Genomic DNA, 24,300 nt, shown 5'->3' on the forward strand with positions numbered 1-24,300 from the left:
TTTTTTTATTTTGGTCTTCTTTTAAAGTTTTATTTTATATTGGACTGCCATTGATTTACAAGATTGTGTTAGTTTCTGGTGTGCAGTAAGTGATTCAGTTATACATATATGTATGTATGCTAAGTGGCTTCAGTCGTGTCTGACTCTTTGCAACCGCATGGACTGTAGCCCACCAGGCTCCTTTGTCCACGGGATTTTCCCAGCTAGAGTACTACAGTGGGTTGCTATGCCCTCCTCCAGGGACTCTTCCTGACTCGAGAATCAAACCTATGTCTCCTGGAGCTCCTGCATTACTGCTGAGTCACTGGGGAAGCCCATATACACATATATATCCATTCTTCTTCAGATTCTTTTCCCATATAGGTCATTACACAATATTGAGTACAATTCCCTGAGCTCTACAGTAGGACCCTACTGCTTATTCATTTTATACACCCCAGTGTGTATCTGTTAATCCGAAACTCTCAATTTATCGCACACCTCACCTTTCCCCTTTGGTAACCATAGTTTGTTTTCTAAGTTTGTGAGTCTTTCTATTTTATAAGTAAGTTCATTCATATTATTTTTCTAAGATTCTGAATATAAGCAGTATAATATATTTGTCTTTCTCTGTCTGACTTATTTCACGTCGTAAAGTATGATGGTAACATAAAAATCAAGACTGGCGTTGTCCAGTATGTTTGGCTGCTAGAACTGTTAATCACTTGCAGTATGAATAGTTCACTTTGAGATGTTAAATATGTGTAAAATACAAACCAGTTTTCAAATTCTTCACACACAAATGGAAAAGACCAATTTTATAATGAAAGGTTGAATAACATTTTGCCTATATTGGTGTTAGATACAATATATTATTTTATATGCATCTCTTTTTGCTCTTTAAATATGACTACTAAGCACTTGAAAATTTTTCATCACATGTGTGATCCTCATTTATAGCTTACACATTAAAAAAATTTTTTTTATTGAAGGATAATTGCTTTACAGAATTTTGTTGTTTTCTGTCAAATCTCAACCTGAATCAGCCATCAGTTCAGTTCAGTCGTTCAGTAATGTCCGACTCTCTGCAGCCCCATGAACTGCAGCACGCCAGGCCTCCCTGTCCATCACCAACTCCCGGAGTTCACTCAGACCCACGTCCATCACATCAGTGATGCCATCCAGCCATCTCATCCTCTGTCGTCCCCTTCTCCTACTACCTCCAATCCCTCCCAGCATCAGAGTCTTTTCCAATGAGTCAACTCTTTGCATGAGGTGGCCAAAGTACTGGAGTTTCAGCTTTAGCACCATTCCTTCCAAAGAAATCCCAGGGCTGATCTCCTTCAGAATGGACTGGTTGGATCTCCTTGCAGTCCAAGGGACTCTCAAGAGTCTTCTCCAACACCACAGTTCAAAAGCATCAATTCTTCGGCACTCAGCCTTCTTCACAGTCCAACTCTCACATCCATACATGACCACTGGAAAAACCATAGCCTTGACTAACCGTAGGTATACATATATGCCCTCCCTTCTGAACTTCCCTTCCATCTCCCTCCCCATCCCACCCCTCTAGGCTGATAGAGAGCCCCCTGTTTGAGTATCTTAGCTATACATCTAATTCCCGCTGGCTATTTAACATATGGTAATGTAAGTTTCCATCTTATTCTTTCCATACATCTCAACCATCTCCTCCCTTCTCCCCATGCCCATAAGTCTAGTCTCTATGTCTGTTTCTCCATTGCTGCCCTGTAAGTAAATTCTTCAGAACCATTTTTCTAGAGTCTGTATATTTGTGTTAATATACAATATTTATCTTTCTCTTTATGACTCATTTCACTCTGTATAATAGGTTCTAGGTTCATCCACCTCATTAGAACTGACTCAAAGGTGTTCCTTTTTATGGCTGAGTAATATTCCGTTGTGTATATGTACCACAACTTCTTTATCCAGTCATCTGTTGATGGACATCTAGGTTATTTCCATGTTCTAGCTATTGTAAATAGTGCTGCAATGAACAATGGGATACATGTGTCTTTTTCCATTTTGGTTTCCTCAGGATATATGCCTAGGAGTGCCATTGCTGGGTCATTTGGTGGTTTTATTCCTAGTTTTTTTTTTTTTTTCTTTCATATATAGTAATATGTATTTATTAATAATTCAAACAAAAACTGGTACACAGATATTCATAGTGACATTATTCACAATAGCTCAAAGGTAGAACCCGTTCAAGTGTTCATCGGTGGGTGACTGAATATGCAACACAGGGTATATTCAAAAGCTTGAACGGTATTCTACCATACAAAATAGTACATTGCATGGTGCTGTCACTGTGCAAGACATTACAGAAATTACTCCAAAACTACCACATGGAATAAATACACAGTTCAATTCTAATTCACGCTATGTACCCAAAAGGCTTGGGAAAAGGGGCTGAAAAAATGCATACTTCTGCAGTCGTAGTCACAACAGCATGATTCACACTGGCAAACAAACAGAAGTAATCTAAGTGTCCGTGGCAGCCAATTCCATAAACAAACTGTGGTATACACACAATGGAATCTGATTCGGCCCTTCAAAGTCGGTAATCCTGACAGTGCTACAATGTGGACGAACCTTATGGTCATTATATTAAGTGAAATAAACCAGACCAAAAAAGGACAAACGTTCTGTGATTCCACTAGTATGAGATATCTAAACAAGTTAAATCCAAAGCCAGAAAAAGCAGAAAGTGATTCCCATGGATCGAAGACAGTTCATGTTTCATGGACCCCAATTTCCCTTGGGGAAACTGACTTCCCATGATATCTCCAAAACCAATTATATAAATAATTGGAAGCCATATCCAATCAAATGAATGTAGTCATAATTTTACAGTTTACACCAACCTCACTCAAACTTCTCAATAGACACAAGGCAAAACTGTATCTATGGTACCTCAGTTCAGTTCAGTTCAGTCGCCCAGTCGCGTCCGACTCCCCGTGACCCCATGAATCACAGCATGCCAGGCCTCCCTGTCCACCACCAACTCCTGGAGTCCACCCAGATCCTCTCCATATGTCTTCCATAGTCACTGTATCAATTTACATGCCCACAAACAGTGCAAGAGCATTCCCTTTTCTCCACACCCTCTCCAGCATTTATTATTTATAGACTTTTTGATGATGGCCATTCTGAGCAGAGTGAGGTGATATCACATTGTTTTGATTTCCTTTTCTCTAATAGTGAGCATTGTTGATCATGTTTTCATGTGTTTTTTAGCCATCTGTATGTCTTCTTTGGAGAAATGTCTGTTTAGTTCTTTTGCCCACGTTTTGATTGGGTTGTTTGTTTTTCTGGTATTGAGTTGTATGAACTGCTTGTATATTTTGGAATTAATCCTTTGTCAGTTGTTTCATTTGCTGTTATTTTCTCCCATTCTGAAGGTTGTCTCTTCACCTTGGTTATAGTTTCCTTTGCTGTGCAAAAGCTTTTAAGTTTAATCAAGTCCTACTTGTTTACTTTTATTTTTATTTCCATTACTCTAGGAGGTAGGTCATAGAAGATCTTGCTTTGATTTATGTCATTGGGTGTTCTGCCTCTGTTTTCCTGTAAGAGTTTTATAGTTTCTGGTCTTACATTTAGGTCTTTAATCCATCTTGAGTTTATCTTTGTGTATGGTGTTAGGAAGTGTTCTAATTTCATTCTTTTGCATGTAGCTGTCCAGATTTCCCAGCACCATTTATTGAAGAGGCTGCCTTTGCCCCATTACATATTGTTGCCTCCTTTGTCAAATACAAGGTACCCATAGGTGCTTGGGTTTATTTCTGGGCTTTCTATCTTGTCCCATTGGTCTGTATTTCTGTTTTTTATGCCAGTACCGTACTGTCTTGAAGACTGTGGCTTTGTAGTATAATCTGAAGTCAGGAAGCTTGATTCCTTCAGCTCCATTCTTCTTTTTCAGGACTGCTTTGGCTATTCGGCGTCTTTTGTGTTTCCATATGAGTTGCGAAACTTTTTCTTCTAGTTCTGTGAAATATGTCTTTGGTAATTTGATTGGTATCACATTGAATCTGTAGATTGCATTTGGTAATATAGTCATTTTTATAATATTGATTCTTCCTACCCAGGAACATGGGATATCTCTCCATCTGTTTGTTTCATTTTTTATTTCTTTGACCAGTGTCTTATAATTTTCTATGTAAAAAGAAAAGTTCTTTTGTCTCCTTCAGTTCAGTTCAGTTCAGTCACTCAGTCATGTCCAACTCTTTGCGACCCCATGAACCGCAGCACGCCAGGCCTCCCTGTCCATCACCAACTCCTGGAGTTCACTCAGACCCACGTCCATCGCGTCAGTTATGTCATCCAGCCATCTCATCCTCTGTCGTCCCCTTCTCCTCCTGCCCCCAATCCCTCCCAGCATCAGAGTCTTTTCCAATTAGTCAACTCTTTGCATGAGGTGGCCAAAGTATTGGAGTTTCAGCTTCAGCATCATTCCTTCCAAAGAAATCCCAGGGCTTATCACCTTCAGAATGGACTGGTTGGATCTCCTTGCAGTCCAAGGGACTCTCAAGAGTCTTCTCCAACACCACAGTTCAAAAGCATCAATTCTTCGGCGCTCAGCCTTCTTCACAGTCCAGCTCTCACATCCATACATGACCACTGGACAAACCGTAGCCTTGACTAGACAGACCTTTGTTGGCAAAGTAATGTTTCTGCTTTTCAATATGCTATCTAGGTGGTCATAACTTTGTCTCCTTAGGTAAGTTTATTCCTAGATATTTAATCATTTTTGATGCAGTGGTGAATGGGATTGATTCCTTAATTTCTCTTTCTGATTTTTCATTGTTAATATATAGAAATGCAAGTGATTTCTGTGTATTGATTTTGTATCCTGCAGCTTTGCTAAATTCACTGATTAGCTCTAGGAATTTTCTGATACTATCTTTAGGGATTTTTATGTACAGTATCATGCCATCTGCAAACAGTGAGAGCTTTGCTTCTTCTTTTCTGATCTGTATTCCTTTTATTTCTTTTTCTTCTCTGATTGCTGTAGCTAGGACTTCCAGAACTATTTTGAATAATAGTGGGGAAAGTGGACACCCTTTTCTTGTTTCTGATCTTAGGGGGAATGCTTTCAGTTTTTTACCATTGAGAATAATGTGTGCTGGAGACTTATCATATATGGCCTTTACTATGTTGAGGTAGGTTCCTTCTATGCACGTTCTTTGATGAGTTTTAATCATAAATGGGTGCTGAATTTTGTCAAAGGCTTTTTATGCATCTATTGAAATTATCATATGTTTTTTACCTTTCAGTTTGTTACTATGGGGTACCACATTGATTGATTTACGTATATTGAAGAATCCTTGCATCCCTGGAATAAACCCAACTTAATCATGGTGTATGAACTTTTTGATGTGTTGCTGTATTCTGTTTGCTAAAATTTTGTTGAGGATTTTTGCATCTATTTTCATCAGTGATACTGGCCTATAGTTTTCTTTTTTGTGTACTCTTTGGTTTTGGTATCAGGGTGATGTTGGCCTTATAGAATGAGTTTGGAAGTGTTCCTTCCTCTGCAGTTTTTTGAAAGAATTTTAGAAGGACACACATTAGCTCTTCTCTAAGTGTTTGATAGAATTCTCCTGCGAAGCCATCTGGTCCTAAGCTTTTGTTTTTTGGGAGATTTTTGATCACAGCTTCAATTTCAGTGCTTGTAATTGGGTTGTTCGTAATTTCTGTTTCCTCCTGGTGCAGTCTTAGAAGGTTGAACTTTTCTAATAATCTGTCCATTTCTTCCAGGTTATCCATTTTATTGCCATATAGTTGTTCATAATAGTCTCTTATAATCCTTTGTATTTCTACATTGTCTGTTAAAACCTCTCCTTTTTCATTTCTAATTTTGTTGATTTGATTCTTCTTTCTTTTTCTTGATGAGTCTGGCCAAAGGTTTGTCAGGTTTTTTTCTTTATCTTCTCAAAGAATGAGCTTTTAGTTTTATTAATCTTTACTGTTGTTTCTTTCATTTCTTTTTCATTTATTTCTGCTCAGACCTTTATGATTTCCTTCCTTCTACTAATTTTTTGTTGTTGTTCTTCTTCTTTTTCCAGTTCTTTTAGGTGTAAAGTTAGGTTGTCTATTCAGTGTTTTTCTTGTTTCTTGAGGCAGGATTGTATTGCTATAACTTAGGCTTCCCTGGTGGCTCAGACGGTAAAGCGTCTGCCTGCAATGTGGGAGACCCGAGTTCGATCCCTGGGTTGGGAAGCTCCCCTGGAGAAGGCAATGGCACCCCACTGCAGCACTCTTGCCTGGAGAATCCCATGGACGGAGGAGCCTGGTGGGCAACAGTCTCTGGGGTCTCTAGGAGTCGGGCACAACTGAGCGACTTCACTTGACTGCTTCCCTCTTAGAAGTGCTTCTGCTGCATCCCATGCATTTTGAGTTGTCACGTTTTCATTGTCATTTGTTTCTAGAAAATTTTTGATTTCCCTTTTGATTTCTTCAGTAACCTTTTGGTTATTTAGAAATGTATTGTTTAATCTCCATGTGTTTGTGTTTCTTAAAATTTTTTTCTTGGAATTGATATCTAGTCTCTTAACGTTGTGGTCGGAGAAGATGCTCGATACAATTTTAACTTTCTTAAATATACTAAGGTTTGATTTGTGACCCAGGATGTGGTCTATCCTGGAGAATGTTCTTTGTACATATATAATACACCTGAGAAGTTGTATTCTTCCGCATTTGAATGGAATTTCCTGAAGATATCAATGAGATCCATCTCATCTAACGAATCATTTAAGGCTTGTATTTCCGTATTAATTTTATTTTGATGATCTACTCATTGGTATGATTAGGGTGTTAATCCTACTATTATTGTGTTACTGTCAGTTTCTCCTTTTATATCTGCTGCTGCTACTGCTAAGTCGCTTCAGTCGTGTCCAACTCTGTGCGACCCCATAGATGGCAGCCCACCGGGCTCCCTCATCCCTGGGATTCTCTAGGCAAGAATACTGGAGTGGGTTGCCATTTCCTTCTCCAATGCATGAAAGTGAAAAGTCAAAGTGAAGTCACTCAGTCGTGTCCGACTCCCAGGAACCCCATGGACTGCAGCCCACCAGGCTCCTCCGTCCATGGGATACTCCAGGCAGGAGTACTGGAGTGGGGTGCCATTGCCTTATATCTGCTAGTGCTTGTCTTATATATTGAGATGCTCCTGTGTTGGGTGCATAGATATTTACAGTCATTATGTCTTCCTCTTGGATTGATCTCTTGATCATTATGTAGTGTCCTCCCTTATCTCTTGTAATATTCTTTATTTTAAGGTCTATTTTGTCTGAGATGAGGATTGCTACTCCAGCTTTCTTTTGCTTCCCATTTGCATGGAATATATTTTTCCATCCTCTCACTTTCAGTCTATATATGTCTTGAGGTCTGAAGTGAGTGTCTTGTAGACAGCATATATATGGGTCTTGTTTTTGTATCCATTCAGCCAGTCTGTGTCTTTTGGTTGGAGAATTTAATCCATTTACATTTAAAGTAATTATTGATATATGTGTTTTTCTTAATTATTTGGGATGTTTTGTAGATCTTTTTTCTTCTCTCATATTTCTTCATGATATAAGTCCCTTTAACATTTGTTGTAAAGCTGGTTTGGTGGTACTGAATTCTCTTAACTTTTGTTTGTCTGAAAAGCTTTTTAATTTCTCCATCAATTTTGAATGAGATCCTTGCCAGATATAGTAATCTTGGTTGTAGATTTTTTTCCTTTCAGTACTTTAAATATATCCTGTCATTCCCTTCTGGCCTGCAGAGTTTCTGCTGAAAGATCAACTGTTAAGTATATGGGGTTTCTCTTGTATGTTACTTCTCCCTTACTGCTTTTAATATTCTTTTTTGTATTTAGACTATTAGTTTGATTAGTATGTGTCTTGGTGTGTTTCGCCTTGGGTTAATCCTGTGTGGGACTGTTTGTGCCTCTTGGACTTGATTGACTATTTCCTTTTTAATATTGGGGAATTTTTCAACTATAATCTCTTCAAAAATTTTCTCATACCCTTTCTTTTTCTCTTCTTCTGGGACCCCTATAATTAGAATGTTGGTGCATTTGATATTGTCCCAGAGGTCTCTGTGGAGAAGGCAGTGGCAATCCACTCTAGTACTCTTGCCTGGAAAATCCCATGGACAGAGGAGCCTGGTAGGCTTCAGTCCACAGGGTCGCTAAGCGACTTCACTTTCACTTTCATTTTTCACTTTCATGCACTGAAGAAGGAAATGGCAACCCACTCCAGTGTTCTTGCCTGGAGAATCCCAGGGATGAGGGAGCCTGGTGGGCTGCCGTCTATGGGGTCCCACAGAGTCAGACACGACTGAAGCGACTTAGCAGCAGCAGTGGCAGCAGAGGTCTCTGAGACCATCCTCAGTTCTTTTCATTCTCTTTACTTTATTCTGCTCTTCAGAAGTTATTTCCACCATTTTATCTTCCAGCTCACTGATTCATTTTTCTGCTTTAGATATTCTGCTACTGATTCCTTCTGGAGTATTTTTAATTTCAGTAATTGTGTTGTTTGTATGTTTATTCTTTAATTCTTCTAGGTATTTGTTAACTGATTCTGGCATTTTATCCATTTTGTTTTCAAGGTTTTTTTAATCATCTTTACTGTCATTATTCTGAATTCTTTTTTGGGTAGTTTGCCTATTTCCGCTTTATTTATTTGGACTTCTGTGTTTCTAATTTGTTCCTTCATTTGTGTGGTGTTTCTTTGGCTTCTCATTTTATATATATATATAATAACTTATTGTGTTTGAGGTGTCCTTTTCCCTGGCTTTAAGGCTGAATTCTTTCTTCCTTTTGGTTTCTGCCCTCCTAACGTTGATCCAGGGGTTTGTGTAAGCTTCCTATAGGGTGAGATTTGTGCTGAGTTTGTTTGTTTGCTTGTTTTTACTCTGAAGTGCAAGTCTGAGGTGGTAATCCTGTCTGCTGATAATTGGGTTTGTATTTTTTTGTTGTTTGTTGTTTAGATGAAGCGTCCTGCACAGGGTGCTGCTGGTATTGTGATGATGCCAGGTCTTGTGTTCAAGTGGTTTCCTTTGTGTCATTTCTCACTATCTGATACTCCCTAGGGTTAGCTCTCTGGTAGCCTAGGGTCTCTTGGAGTCAGTGCTCCCACTCCAAAGGCTCAGAGCTTGATCTCTGGTCAGGAACAAAGATTCCACAAGTGTTTTTTTAGGGGCATTAAGTGAGATTAAGGCAAATACCCAAAAATGAGAAACCAAAGACAAACCCCAAACATATGGCAGTTACAAAATCAGGTATATGATAATTAAAATAATGGAATGTACACATATGTATATATACCCATAAGCAAAGTCAAAACAGTCCAAGTAAAATAAAGTACAGTAGATTGACCTGGCAAACAAAGGAAACCAAAAATTATATTTACCAGTTAAGAACAAAATTAACTAAAGCAGAAACTGGAAAACAAAACTAAAGCAAAATGCCAATTGGGAAATAAAGCAATGAAAACAAAACTAACAAATACGTTGAGAGGAAAGAAAAGAAAGAATAGATATGCAGAGTTATATAGAGGTGGATAAAGAAGATTTATATATATTAAAGATTAACTGCAAGGGGAAAAGAATAGTAGGAAAAGCAAAGAAATAAAAGAAAAAATAATAGGTTTAAAAAAATTAAAAATTAAAATCATTAAAAATAGAAAAGAAATAAAAGGAAGAAGAAAGAAAAAAAGAAAAAAGAAAAGGAAAACTCCACAGAACTGCAAAAGCCCAATGTAAACACAGAGGTTTATTGCCGGGGTCCAGCCCCGGTGGATCCAGGGAATTCGAAGGTGGGGATGGCCGTCGGCGTGCTTGAAAAAATACATATTTAATTACAGATATATAGAGAAATTAAAAACAGATAGTGTAGTAGGAAAATTAGTGGAAAAAAAGAGGCTGAATAACTTGGTTTACGTGGAATAGCATCCAGGCTCCAGATGGGAATTCAGCCAGAAAAACAGGGAGCAAGAAAGAAACGACATGGGGGAATCAGTCTTTCCGGAAACTGATCCAATTTGTTTATTTTTGGGTTTGCTTACATACCTTTTGTTACACATAGGGATGAATACAGAGTCACGCAGGGGTCAGCAGTCCTGACCTTTATCAAAATCAGGTGCTTCACATAAAAAGGTCTTAGGGATTTTATGATCCTTTCTTTCTGATAACCAAAAAACTTATTTTTTCCAAAGGTGTTTTTTCTTAAACCAGGCATCACCCTCCAAATAAAGTTACATTCCTATAGGATGAGGGTGTAGTGAGTTACAATCAAGAAAGGAATTTATTTAACCCAAGGTTAACATGATTAATCTTAAAGGTCAATACTTATTTCTCCTATATGCTTAAAGGTTAATACTTATTTCTCCTATATGCTAGTTATATTCATTATAAGGGCAGGGAACATGGAGATTTAGCAGCAAACATCAGCCCAACAAATGAAAATCCTTTCACCAATGTTCCCCTTAAGACCTATTTAGTCTTAAGATAGTGATAAAGTTACATTTTTACATAGCAAGGACACAGTGATTTATAACAAAGTACAGTGATCTATTACAAAAGAGAAAATTCATTCACTCAAAAAGTCTAGTATTGCTAACCTTAAAACTACTATATTTCCTTTTCTATATTCCAAATACATTGATTAATATATTCCCAGGTGCCTAAGGATATGGAGGCCTGGTGGCAATCATTGACTCAACAATGAGAAAAGCCCTATGCTACTTAAAACTCTCAAAATACTCCAAAACTCTCTGTGCTGTTTATGGTTGAGAGGTCGTAAACAATCATGTCTAGTGGCAGGAGTATGGATAATCCTGTCACACAAGCTAGTCTGTCAGCAGAGAGGTTTGATCTAAGACACCCTTGTCACACCCAGGGCAGGGAATTAGCAGCAATTATTGGCACAACAAATGGAAAACCCTTCACCAATATAATTCCTAACCAACCCACTATACTAATAATTTCCAACTCCCCAAAAGAATTTGCCTTTAGTAAGTCTAAAACATCTCGTGCCTCTCAGATTGGGAGGCTGTAAACAATCACATGTGGCCGGACGAACCTATACAGGCGGGCTAGATAACCTTCAGAGGAGTCCGTAAGCTGAAACACTCTTGTCACGCCGAGGAATTTTTATTGCTTTGGAGCTGCACGTTTACTCCTTCTCCGAGAAAAACGGTTATGGGGGAGAGCATAAAACAGACTCTGGTTTTGGGGTAGATGCTCGGGAACAGGGGGTTTCCTGAGGCTTGATCACGCCTTTGCATATGCCAAGCCTCCTTCCTCATGACCTTTGCCATGGGCGGAGTTCCTCACGCTAGCCCCCTGCAGTTTATAACAACAGTAAAAAGTGTAATTGTATATACACATATACATATACACCCATAAGCAAAGTCAAAACAGTCCAACAAAAGTAAAGTACAACAGACTGACCCAGTGAAGAAAGGAAACCAAAAATTATATCTACCAGTTAAGAATAAAACTAACTAAAGCACAAACTGGAAAACAAAACTAAGCAAGGTGCCAGTTGGGGAATAAAATAATGAAAATAAAACTTAACAAATGTGTTGAGAGGAAAGGAAAGAAAGAGAGAAAGAAAGAAAGAATAGATATCCAAAGTTAAATCAAGGCAGATAAAAAAGATTTATATACATTAAAGATTAACTGAAAGGGGAAAAGAACATAGGAAAAGCAAACAAAGGAATAAATGTAGCATGATAGTTATAGGTTTAAAATTTTTTTAAATGAGAAAATTTTTAAAAAAAGGAAAAGGAAAACTCCACAGTACTGCAAATGCCCAACATAGAGGCAGAGGTTTATAACAACAATAAAAAATGTGACTGAGTTAAAAAAAAAAGCTCAAAAGATTAATTAGATTTCATAGTGCAAATAAAATCAACAACTACAACAGAGGGGGGGAAATAAAAGGAAAAAGAAAGGGGAAAAAAAAGCCCGGAAGAATCTACAAAGCAAGTCAAAACATAAAAATAATAAATGTTTTTCTTGAGTCCCTGCTGCCCAGTCCTTTCCCTCGCTGGGAGTCCACCTCACCTCCCTAGGATGCCCTCCAACACTGTGCTGATCTCTGGACTTGTTGTGGGGGCAACTCAGATTCTAGTCTGGTCCTACTCCTGTGTGTTCTTGCCTCCAATGTCCACAACTATCAGAACTAGGGCATTTTCTTTTGTGGGAGCTTTCAATGTCCTTTTATATATTCCATAGATGATGTCTGCCTAGTTGATCACTTGGATTTAATCTTCAGCTTGTACAGCTGGTGGGAAGGTTTTGGGTCTTCTTCCTTAGCCACGCTGCCCTGGGTTTCAACTGTGGTTTTATTTCCACCTCTGCACGTGGGAGTTTGTTCCTGAGGCTGCCCTGGAGGACTTGGGTTTGCCCCTGTGAGGGCCAGGTCTGGAGGTGGTGCAGCTGCTTGGGTCGCAAGGGTTTTGGCAGCACCAGGTACTCAGGGGAGTTGGCGGCTAGGACAGCAGGAAATATAGTGCTCTAGAAGGGTATGGCAACCAGTATTGGCCAATACGCTCCAGTATTCTTGCCTGGAGAACCCCCCTGACAGAGAAGCCTGGCAGGCCCCAGTCTACAGGGTCGCAAAGAGTTAGACACTACCAAAGTGACCCTGCACGCATAGACATGTGTTTTGTGTGTGTGTGTGTGTGTGTGTTTGCCTGTGGCAGCTCTGCCTCCATGAGACTTGAGTGTGAAGGTGGTGTGGCTGCTTGGCTTGTGGGGACCCTGGCAGAGCAAAAGTTATGGCCCTATCAGAATCTTTTTTCAAGCCTCTTGTAGCTGGCTATCAGAAGGCTCCTTTGGCCAGTCTTTGTAGCTCCGCTCATTCAGGCCCTTAGAGGGAGGGCTCCTTTGCCTGGGGTCCTTCTCTGTTGTTCGGCATGTCCAGCACAGAGAGGGGCTCCCCTGGCTGGGCTCCTACTCTATAGATCGGTGCATCAGTCACTTAAAGGAGCACCCTGGGTGGGGTCCTACTCTGTAGATGGGCCAGTCAGGTACTTAAAGGGGCACCCTGGGTGGGGTCTTACTCTGTAGATGGGCCTGTCAGGCACTTAAAGGGGCACCCTGGGTGGGGTCCTACTCTGTAGATGGGCCAGTCAGGCACTTAAAGGGCACCCTGGGTGGGGTCCTACTCTGTAGATGGGCCTGTCAGGCACTTAAAGGGGCACCCTGGGTGGGGTCCTACTCTGTAGATGGGCCAGTCAGGCACTTAAAGGGCACCCTGGGTGGGGTCCTACTCTGTAGATGGGCTTGTCAGGCACTTAAAGGGGCACCCTTGGTGCCTACTCTGTAGTTCAGTACATCAGGCTTTGACGTGCCAACCTCTCTATTGTTCAGCTGCCAATGCTGGCATGTGGGGAGAGAGAGGCTGTGGTGATGGCTCCACCCCCTACCTGTGACTCAGCAGTATAGCCTTGCATCCATGGCTGCCTGGCTTTCCACCACAGAAAATTTCCACCACAATCTCCTCCCTCACATCCCCTCCGTCCATCTCTCCGCAGTCAACAGCAGCCTTTGCCCTGGGATTGCTCCGCAATCCCTAAACTCCAGTTTCCAGCCACTGTGCCTTCCAGGGGACCTACATTCCTGTCCAGGGTATGACCTGTCTCCATCCAGGGTATGCATGGCTGCAGCAAGGACTGTCTGATTCTCATTCCATTTAGGCTGCCACAGATCAGCTGTTTCACTCGCAGCCATAAGTGTTTCTCCTCTGACTCAGACAATTGCCCCGATGTGGGGGTGCGACCCCTGCTTCAGTTCCCCCTCCCGCTGAGGGCAGGTCCAGTCCTCCTGACACTCGGGCTTTCCCCCCGGTTCCTTGTCCTACTGAGTTTTGCGTGGTTCTGTATGTTCCTTGCTGCTGCTTAGGTACTCCTGTCCGCCCTCAGCCATGTGCTGTTGTGTCTGAAGGTGTATTCGTAATCTGTCTGTGGAGAGAGATGTACTCCACATCCACCTACTCCTCTGCCATCTTTTTCTCCCTACATTGCACCTTTTTTGTGTAAATCTCCTATTATTAAAATGTGTTGAAAAAAAATCAGCAATGAATTTTTAAATATTTTGAATACTTTTTAAAGAAATGTAGAGAAAAAGTCATACTGAAGGTTCAAAAGAGAAATAGGGAAAATTTGTGAGAAAACTGGCTAGTGATCTCAGTAGAGTGTAAGGAGTTGTGCCTGTTATGAAAAGGAATCAGAAAGAGCTAAGTTAAGGGCCATTGCATTTGGAACTTCCCCGGTGGTCCAGTGGTTAAGACTCTAGGACTCTGTTCTCTAAATGCAAGAGGCCTGGATTCAATCTCTGGCCAAGGAACAAAGATCCTGCATGGTTCACAGCATGACCAAAAAAAAACAAAAACAAAAACAAAACCTTTGGGGAAAGTGCTAAGAAGAAAGGAAGAATGGAAAGAATAATGAAAATTTAAAATGCAACAGGCAGTAAAAATTAAAAAAAATATATAAATAAAAAAAAATAATGCTTGAACTTTAAAAAAAAAAAAATAAATAAAAAATAAAATGCAACAGGCAAAAAAAATCCAGAATCACAACAGATTTGACACTGAGAAATCACATCAGAGATGTGGGACACAAACAGGAGTTCTCAAATACTAAACAAAGGTGGGAAAACATTCAAAATGATGAGAGGGAAGATGTTAGATGTTTCGGGCAAAAAGCCGGAAACTACCAGAAAATTTTCGCATTCTTTGGAAAGAACAATTCATGCAAAATCTTGAAAGAAAATGTATGCAGTTTTTATTTCTTTACATGCTTTTGAGAAAATCAGGCTAACCTTAACATTTCTCTGCAGAAGTCTGTGGAGTAATATCTACTGATTATTGAGAGAAAAAGGCTGTGTCTCCACTTTATTATTTAGGGTCAGGTTATAATATTTTTTATGAATGAAGACAGTGGAAATGGCATACTTAAAAGCACAGAAAATATCATCCAGCAAACTTTCTTTAAAAATCTGTGCTTAAAGATTTATGCCATCCAACTGATAAAATATTTTAAATTATTATATTTATAACACAAAATATATATAATCATTAAATTTTATTATACTATAAAATTAATATGCATAGTATAACAAATTAAGAATGTAAGAATAGGATATTATCCTACAAAAGAATTTGAGACTTTTTTCTTGGTTGGATGGAATCACCAACCCAAAAAGAACTTTGAAGTTCTTTTCTTGACCGCTTTTCTTTTTAAAATTTTTTTTTAATTTTTAGTTGAGTATTGTTGATAGAGCTTCCCTGGTGGCTCAGACAGGAATCAGCCTGCAATGCAGGAGACCTGAGTTCGATCCCTGGGTTGGGAGGTTCCCCAGAATGTCAACCCCCTTCAGTATTTGTGTCTAGAGAATTCCATGGACAGAGCAACCTGGCTACAGTTGAAAGTGAAAGTGAAGTTGCTCAGTCGTGTCCGACTCTTTGCGACCCCGTGGACTGTAGCCCACCAGGCTCCTCCGTCCATGGGATTCTCCAGGCAAGAGTACTGGAGTGGGTTACCATTCCCTTCTCCAGGGGATCTTCCCGACCCAGGGATCGAACCCAGGTCTCCTGCAATGCAGGCAGACGCTTTAACCTCTGAGCTACCAGGGAAGCCCGGCTACAGTTGATGGAGTTGCAAAGAGTCTGCAAGACTGAGCTACTAACACATTCACTTTTATAGTTGATTTCCAATGTTGTGTTTCTGCTGTACAGCAAAGTGAATCAGTTTTACATATACATATATCCACTCTTTTCTTAGATTTTTATCCCATATAGGTCATTACAGAGTACTGAGTAGAGGTCCCTGTGCTGTATACAGTATGTGGTTATTGATTTCTTTTTAATGCATAGTAGTGTCTGTATGTCAGTCTCAACCTTCCAATTTATCCCTCTCCCCTTTTCCCCCGGTAATCAAAAGTTTTTGGGCTCCCCTGTTTTTTTTATATCTGTGACTCTATTTTGTTTTATAAATAAGTTAATCTCTACTATTTTTCTAGATTCCACATATAAGTGGTACCATATGTCTGTTTTTCTGACATACGTCACTCTGTATGACAATCTCTAGGTCCATCCATGTTACTGCAGATGGCTTCTTTTAACCCTAGTCTCACACCCTAGAAAGTATTTTGCTTGCCTCAACTTTCCTACCAACAGCACAACTTTAATGGGTTTTCTTAGCTTGTTTGATGAAGACTGTGGGTGCCATCGTGCCCTTATCTTTCAGCACCTGCAAAGGCTGCAAAATGCTTCATTTTTAGCTTGGAAATCTCTAATGAAAGAGTCATTTTTTTAAAAAAAAGCTTGGAGTCTTTTCTTCAACAGAGAAAAATAAGTTGCTAGGGCAACTTTATATTATGGTCATTTTCATTGCTAAGGAACAGAGATAATTATTTTCTGAATCTTTAAAATAACCATTAACTAAATTATATCATTTTAGTTGGTAAAGAGCAGTAAGTAAATGAGTGGCAGATAAAAGCTGCCATTAAGTCCCTTTTTATATTTTCTTCTGCATAGGCTCTGTGGGTGCATAGAGATAGTTATAGATGGATGACAGACACATAGACATACAATCTTTTTTCCTCTCCTTTTCTTCATTTCTCTCTCTTTTATTTAAAGAAAGTTAGTAAATACAGTGTGAATTTAGCTGTATAACAGGGGTCACAAAAAATTTTTCCTTAAAGGACCAAAATAGACATTTTGCAAAGGTGAGCTGTTCCCTCTCAGTTACCAAGATGATGAATTTGCAAACATTGTCAGCCCTCGACTTCTGTGAAAGTCTGGATTTTGAAAATCGTACACTTTCTTTCATAATCCGTTGACTCTTGCAATTTCTCTTTTCATACTAGATGTAAACTTCTCTACAGCTTCGAGTTGGTGTGTTTTTGCCATCTCCCTATAGGAGAGTTTGGGTTTCCCAGGTGGTGCTAGAGGTAAAGAGCCTGCCTGCCAATGCAGGAGACATAAGAGAAGCATGGGTTGGATTCCTGGGTCGGGAAGATCCCCTGGAGGAAGGCATGGCAACTAACTCCCGTATTCTTACCTAGGAATCCCACGGGCAGAGGAGCCTGGTGGGCTATAGTCCATGGGGTCCCAAAGGGTCGGACACGACTGAGTGACTTAGCACACACTCACACGTAGGAGTGTTTAGGGTATTATTTGAATATTTTTGTTACATGACTTCCCTTCATTTACCAAGGGGGTAAAAAAGGGAAAATTGAAAAGACTACTCTGATTGACATCAGCTTCATAAACTCACAGGTAGAGATTTCCTGAGTTTGAGTTTGGATTTAATTATAAAAGAAAATAGCAAGTAGGAAATTAAATGAGTATTAAATATATGTCTAGTCACAACTGTCTTAAAGACAAGGAATTATTAGTAGTTCATAAATTACTTAGCTCAGTAAGAATGATATCCCACTCACACATTTAAGCATATTATTATTTCAAGGTTGGTATACACTTAACAGACTAAGGGTGACTCCGTTTGCAGGGACCATGTGTGTGCATGGTTCACCTCCTTGCATAATGCGTACCTGTAATTATAAAGAGGAAAATGTTGTTTATCCCACCCATCGTGACATGGAGTATCAATGTCATCAGGGGCATAATGGTGCAACAGCTACTCTATCACCCAGACACAGTGTCTGACATTGCATGCAGCAGCTTTCTAAAACCTCTCTTGCTATTAGTCTCTTGGTATACACTGATCTCAAAATGAATCACTTATTAAATTTGAGATTGTACGTACACAGAGTCTGAGGGCAGTGATAGAGTTTAAATTCTTTGGGGCCTCCCTCTAATTCGCCTAAGCATTAATGCCTTCCGAGTTCAAGTTCAGCTGCCTAACCTCATTTGCAGTGGCTGTGAAGTGTTTCCACAACACTACACGTTGAGTTTGATATTACAGTTTAGGTCCAAAAAATTCACAAGCAAGAAATTATAGATATCAAGTTATGTTTACTGCTATGAAGAAAGGCTTGTGTGCTTAGCAATTTTCTGCTTCTTTGCTCTTGAAGCAATATTTTACAGATATGTAAAATATCTGGTACATTTTTTCTATAAAATATGTTCAGTATAGACAACAGTGAGAATATAGAAAATATAAAAAGGAAAAAGTAAATCACTCTCAACCCACTACCCAGAAGAAATACTGTGTCTTTATTTTCTACTTCTACTCTCACATTTTCATCAGCCTCACTGTGGAAAGCAGATTTTTGGCCCCAACTATCATGCCCCCTTACCATGTTTAATTTTCCGTCTGCATCTGAGCTGTATCATGAATAACCTGTGAATCTGCTGCTGCTGCTGCTGCTGCTAAGTCACTTCAGTCGTGTCTGACTCTGTGCGACCCCGTAGACAGCAGCCCACCAGGCTCCCCCATGCCTGGGATTCTCCAGGCAAGAACACTAAATGCAGGCTACTAATTATTCAAAATTATTATATCTTAATTTTGATTGATACATAAATAAACTAGAAGGAAAACAGACTGGAAATACACTAAACTATTAGTCATATGCACACTAACATAAACAAAGATTATTTCTGGATGGTGTGTTTAGAATGTAATTTGTTACACAGCAGTAGAAAACAAATGTGATAAACTCTGAGAGAGAGTTAGTTGCTCAGCTGTGTCCTACCCTTTGTGACCTCGTGGACTGTAGCCTCCAGGCGCCTCTGTCCGTGGAATTCTCCAGGCTAGAGTACTGGAGTGGATAGCCATTCCCTTCTCTAGGGCGTCTTCCTGACCCAGGGATCGAACCTGGGTCTTCTACATTTAAGGCAGATTCTTTACCATTTGATAATAGCTTATACAAATAATAAGGACTACTTAGACTGCCAGTTAACTTTATCTTGGTTTCTTCTTGTTTAGAGTTTACTTTCTGTCTGAACATCAAAGTCTATTCTAAATTTCTCTCTCCTTCAAATTAAAAAAAAAAAAAAATTGGATGACTCTGTTTTTTAGGAAAATTGCCAGCTATTTAGAATTTGAGTTTTCTTCCTTCTCTTCCTCAAGAAAATGTGTAGTAAATGAGGATGGGCTTACTGTGTTCTCATGACAGCATCCATATGAGAGATTCTTGATTCTTTGTAATGGCTTTCCCTTTAAATTATTCTCCATCAGTTAATTTCTATCTTAGTGAATAACATTCAGTCGTCAACAGTTCAATGCAGAAATGTAAAATATAAAATTTTTATCTTGTCTCACTCCATATATCCATATTCAAGTTCAACTGTCAATGTCTCTTCATTCTAATTCCACAGTTGCTCTTAAATTCATTTACTTTTTACATTTTCACTCCTTCCATTCAAATCCCAACCACCATCATTTCTCCCCTGTGATAGTATAACAATCTATCATGGCTTTTCTGCTGGTGACCTTGCTTCCTCAAAATCGATGGTTCACTTTTTTATGAATAAATAATACAAATGAACTTATTTACAAAACAGACTCACAGACGTAGGAAACAAATTTACGGTTACCAAGGGGTATATTACAGTGGGATGGTTAGGAGTTTGGGATTACCATATACCCACTACTATATGTAAAATAGGTAAACCACAAGGACCTACTGTATAGCACGGGAAACTATAGTCAATATCTTGTAATAGCCTATAATGGAAATAAATCTAAAATAACTATATGTATATATAAAACTGCATTACTTTGCTGTGTACCTGTAAGTAACACAGGACTTACCTTGTGGTCCAGTGGTTAAAACTCCATGCTTGCATCTCAGGAGGCACGGGTTCAATCGCTGGTTGCAGAACTAAGATCCAGCATGCTGCATGGTGTGGCTGAAAAATAATAAAAATTAAGTTAAATTATAAAGGAAATTAACACAACATTGTAAGTTAACTTTGAGCTGTTCTTAGTCGCTCAGTCAGGTCTGACTCTGTGACACCATGGGCTTAGCCCACCAGGGTCCTCTGTCCATGCGCATTTCCAGGCAAGAATACTGGAACAGGTAGCCTTTCCCTTCTCCAGGGGTTCTTCCCAACCCAGGGATCAAACCCAGGTATCCCACATTGCAGGTGGATTCTTTACCACCTGAGCCACGAGGGAAGCCCAAGAATACTGGAGTGGGTAGCCTATCCCTTCTCCAAGGGATCTTCCCAACCCAGGAATCAAACCAGTCTCCTGCACTGCAGGCGGATTCTTTACCAGCTGAGCAATTAAAAAAATAAATAAGAAAAATTCACGGTTTCCCATTACAGACTCACATAATCGGTTTGAAAATATAATAACGCAGATTTCCAGCAGGAGTATCAAGGAGACAGCCTTCCTGTGTAATCTCTTGAGAGCTAGACTGAAATTATGTGTTGGGAAAGAAAGAGGGGGAGGTTCTTATTACCAAGTGTCAGTATAACGCTGTGCTTCTAAGAAGTTTACTAAATGACTCCATAATCATGATATAGAAGGGATGTGGCATTATAAAGCAGCCCAGTTCTTTGACCTAGCCTCCTTGAAGGATGTGGGGTGGAGGGAAGACAACTGATTTACTATGGAGTTATTATAATGGAGAGAAAAGGCGAGAGTGACATGTCAAAGGCAGCACAGAGACCCTAAATGCGTGGAAGGTACGTGTGCATTTGTGTGCGTCTTTATGTGGCCTTTGCCTCTGTTTATAATGCCTCAAGTTTTACAGTCCCTCAATGTGGGCTGCATGCAGCAAGTTCTGTAGGTCTTGCCAAACTACCACCTATAAAATTTTTATAGCCTGTTTTAGTGCTGCTGTGTATTTTATGTTGAGTATTATCTTTGGATTTTGTACTATTTCAAAAGTTTGCTGTGCTTAGTCTACGTGGAAATATGTAGTTACCAGAGGACGTGATGGAACTTGTGGCACTGAAGCTCTACGACAGCTATGCACACCCTATTAAATGGTGATGTGCACACGTGTATGTTCAGATGGGAGGCTTGGGGGGTCATAGAGTGTTTGTTTTGTCAAAAATGTATACTTTTCTACATGATAGTGTGATGCTTGAAAACTTATGATGGCACAGCAGTTTTAAGAAATGAAGTATTTCAGTGAACATGAACCTCATGGTCCATAAAACTCCCTAGGAAAAAATTAGTTTGATTTATATCATGTGTTTTTCTCCTTTTCTCCCGCTTCATTTCTTCTCTTTGTATATATATTTTTTTCATTGGTCCCAGGGGTAAGGAAGGAGAGAAATGTCCTTGTGTATAATTTTGAGAGTCTAAAAGAAAGGATAGGAATAACTTATAACAATTAACTTTAACACTTTCTTAGGTATTATTTAATACATAAACCTTTGTGTGTGCTAGGCAGAGGAACAATCCTGTAAATCAACTATAAAACATCTGGACCAAACATTTTAGTAGGAAAAATGTGATAGAATTTGGGACATAACATCTTTAAATAAAAGTTTCCCTAGCACTTCTTTGAGAGAATGTGAATGCTTTCTCTTAGGTATTAGTGTTTGTAAATATTGTACATATACTAAATTCATGATAATAAAATATTTTTGTCAATGAAGATGAACACCTTTTTGTTTAATACTATATATTTCAAATATTCTATACTCTTCACTTTTTGAGCCATATTACCGACCTATGACAAGTGTATCTATCTATTGAATATCTAATCTTATATTCTATTTCTTGAATACAGTATATTCTTATAAATGCAAATAATAGTAAAATACATTGAAATCCCAGGTTTATCCCTGTTTGCTGCACAAAGTTACATTTCAGAGACATGTTCTGTTAATACATGTCACTTAAATATTATCATATACTATTAAATGGGTTTTCTAAGCATTATATATAATTTGAAAGAAATGCTGAAGATTTTTAATTTTCTGATCTTGCACCTTATCTTAAAATATTTTGTGACTATTGCATTCAAAAAGGTTCATATTATTTCAAACTGAATGCTACAGGGCTATCACTTAAGAAATGTTGAAAGCATGCACTAGGAATTATGAACTAGAACTAAAATATATTCAGATAAATTCTACTTCAGAAATATCCTCATCGTACAAAAAGTTTTAAGTCGAATTTTCCCACCTAATGAGCCACCCTGTTCATTGGACATGGTTGTGCGTGTATGTGTGGTAGCAGCCCAGTTGGTTCAACTCTTTGCAACCCCATGGACTGTAGTCCCCCAGCTACTCTGTCCTTGGAATTAAATCATCTCAAGTATAATTTATGTACTGTCTTGCAAAATTTTTCACCACACAAGGTTTCCCCTTTACCCAGCCTGTAAGGCAAGCTAGGGCTCCTTACCGTCTCCCCATCTCTCCAGCTTCACCTATACTTTGTTTATTTTGGCCTGGCTGAAGCACGTAACTTTTGAGAGTCTGTTGACATTTGCATACTCGGATAAAATAAAGGCACACTGAAAATCCTTACTGACCTGAAAGAAACAGTGATTAATGGGAAAAGCAATAGGAGCAGCTATATTGTTTAGGTTTCATAGATAACAAACCTCAAGCTGATGAATCTCATAGATGTTTTATCTCTTCTGCTTTATCTTTATGTTTCTTCCTGTCTCTCTTGCTTGCTTTCTCTGAGAGAAATCTGAAGTCCTAAAGATCTAACAATGATGCATAAAAATATCCCGTCAAGACTCCACTATTGATTGCTACCTGATTAGTGTTATTTCTTCTGTTCATTTTTCTTCATGCAATGCTGACGCACAGTTGGAATACCATGTGGTATATTATTTATCATAGAAAGCGCATTTGTTCTACCAACTCCTAGTTTTGAGGACAGATGCTGTGTGCCATTAAGTTCATCATTATGGATTCTTGGTATCATTTAATGAGAGGTCCTGGAGAGTGCTTAGTATCACCAAGCTGGTGAGAGAAATATGCGTTTTATTTTGCTGTTTGCTATTGTAATAATAGCCCTTCTGGGATAAATAAGGCAAAACTCATTCAGAAGCATGTTTGCCCATTGTACCAGGATTCTTTCCTTCACATGGATTGAGTAGGGGAGAGTGTGGGTTGTGATGATAAAACCACAGAATTGGAATAATAATAAGTCCAAAATCTCTGTATCTACCACTTGATACACACTTATAATTTTAGAAAATTACTTAATCTCTCAATTTTCATTCTTTTTTCACTTTTTAGATAATGTTATCATTCGTCCTGCAAGGCTACTGTAGTCATTAAGTGAATAATCAAGAAACTGTAGCAATTAATGACTACAGCATTTGTTGTGTGTGTGTGTGTGTAAGTGCAACTCCGGGTTTGAAACCTAACTCTCCCAAATCCACAATTTATGTTAGTGTCCTAATATTCAGTTTCCTCAACTGTAGATAAAAGATTAGGTAATAAAACACAAAGTTTTTGTGAGGTTTAAAATGAGCTGTTGATGAAAAATGACTGGTACATGTGTTCATGCGTGCGTGCATGCTCAGTTGCTCAGTCATGTCAGATTCTCTATGACCCCGTGGACTGTAGCCCACCAGGCTCCTCTATCCATGGATTTTCCAGGTAAGAATACTGGAGTGGGTTGCCATGCCCTCTTTCAAGGGAGCTTCCCTGCCCAAATATAGAACCGGAGTCTCTTGTATCTCTGGCATTGGCACGCAGATTCTTTATCCACTGTGCCACCTGGGAAGCCTGCATATGTACACAGGCCTTTAATATGCAGAAACCACTCTTCTGCATGCATACTCAGTTGCTAAGACCTGTCTGACTTTGAGACCCAGTGGACTGTAGTCTACTAGGCTGCTCTGTCCCTGGGATTTCCCAGGCAAGAATACTGGTCTGGGTTGCAGTTTCTTCTCCAGGGGATCTTTCCAACCCAGGGCTCAAATTCACATCTCCTGAATTGACAGGAGGATTCTTTACCATTGAGTCACCAGGGAAGCCCCATATACACAATAGACATGCAATATATCAAAACTATTATCACTGTTTTTATCTTGCCTGAATGTTGACAGTGTTTCAGATAGAAAACTGAGTCTATAATATATTTGTAATCTCCTTTAGTTTACTAACTTAGCATACCTCATATATATGTTTACTGTATTGCATTACAAATTCCAGGTGGTCAGAAAAATGGACTGGGCTTGTCTCCTCCCAGAAAACTTGTGTATTTAGAGTTGAGAGTGATTTTTGAATGATAGTCAGGCTTCAGATTAGTTAGGGCCTCCTGGGACACAGAAAAGGAAGAACTTGTCAATTTTCTTCTTGTACTATTCTTGGAACCTAGCATAATACCTGGCATATAATAAGCACTCAGGAATGTAATCTTATCCCAAGAACAACTGAAATTGTGAGAGGAGAATGACATGATT

The 24,300-nt window shown here is 39.1% G+C and overlaps 1 protein-coding gene across 4 annotated transcripts in view; it reads left to right on the forward strand.

Moving 5' to 3' along the window:
* The window catches only part of INPP4B (inositol polyphosphate-4-phosphatase type II B), a 704,914-nt gene that overhangs the window by 477,637 nt on the left and 202,977 nt on the right, over window positions 1-24,300 (forward strand). The gene's annotated exons all lie outside the window — the stretch shown is intronic.

The sequence above is a fragment of the Oryx dammah genome, unplaced genomic scaffold (assembly GCF_014754425.2).
Source record: "Oryx dammah isolate SB20612 unplaced genomic scaffold, SCBI_Odam_1.1 HiC_scaffold_12, whole genome shotgun sequence".
NCBI lineage: Eukaryota > Metazoa > Chordata > Mammalia > Artiodactyla > Bovidae > Oryx > Oryx dammah.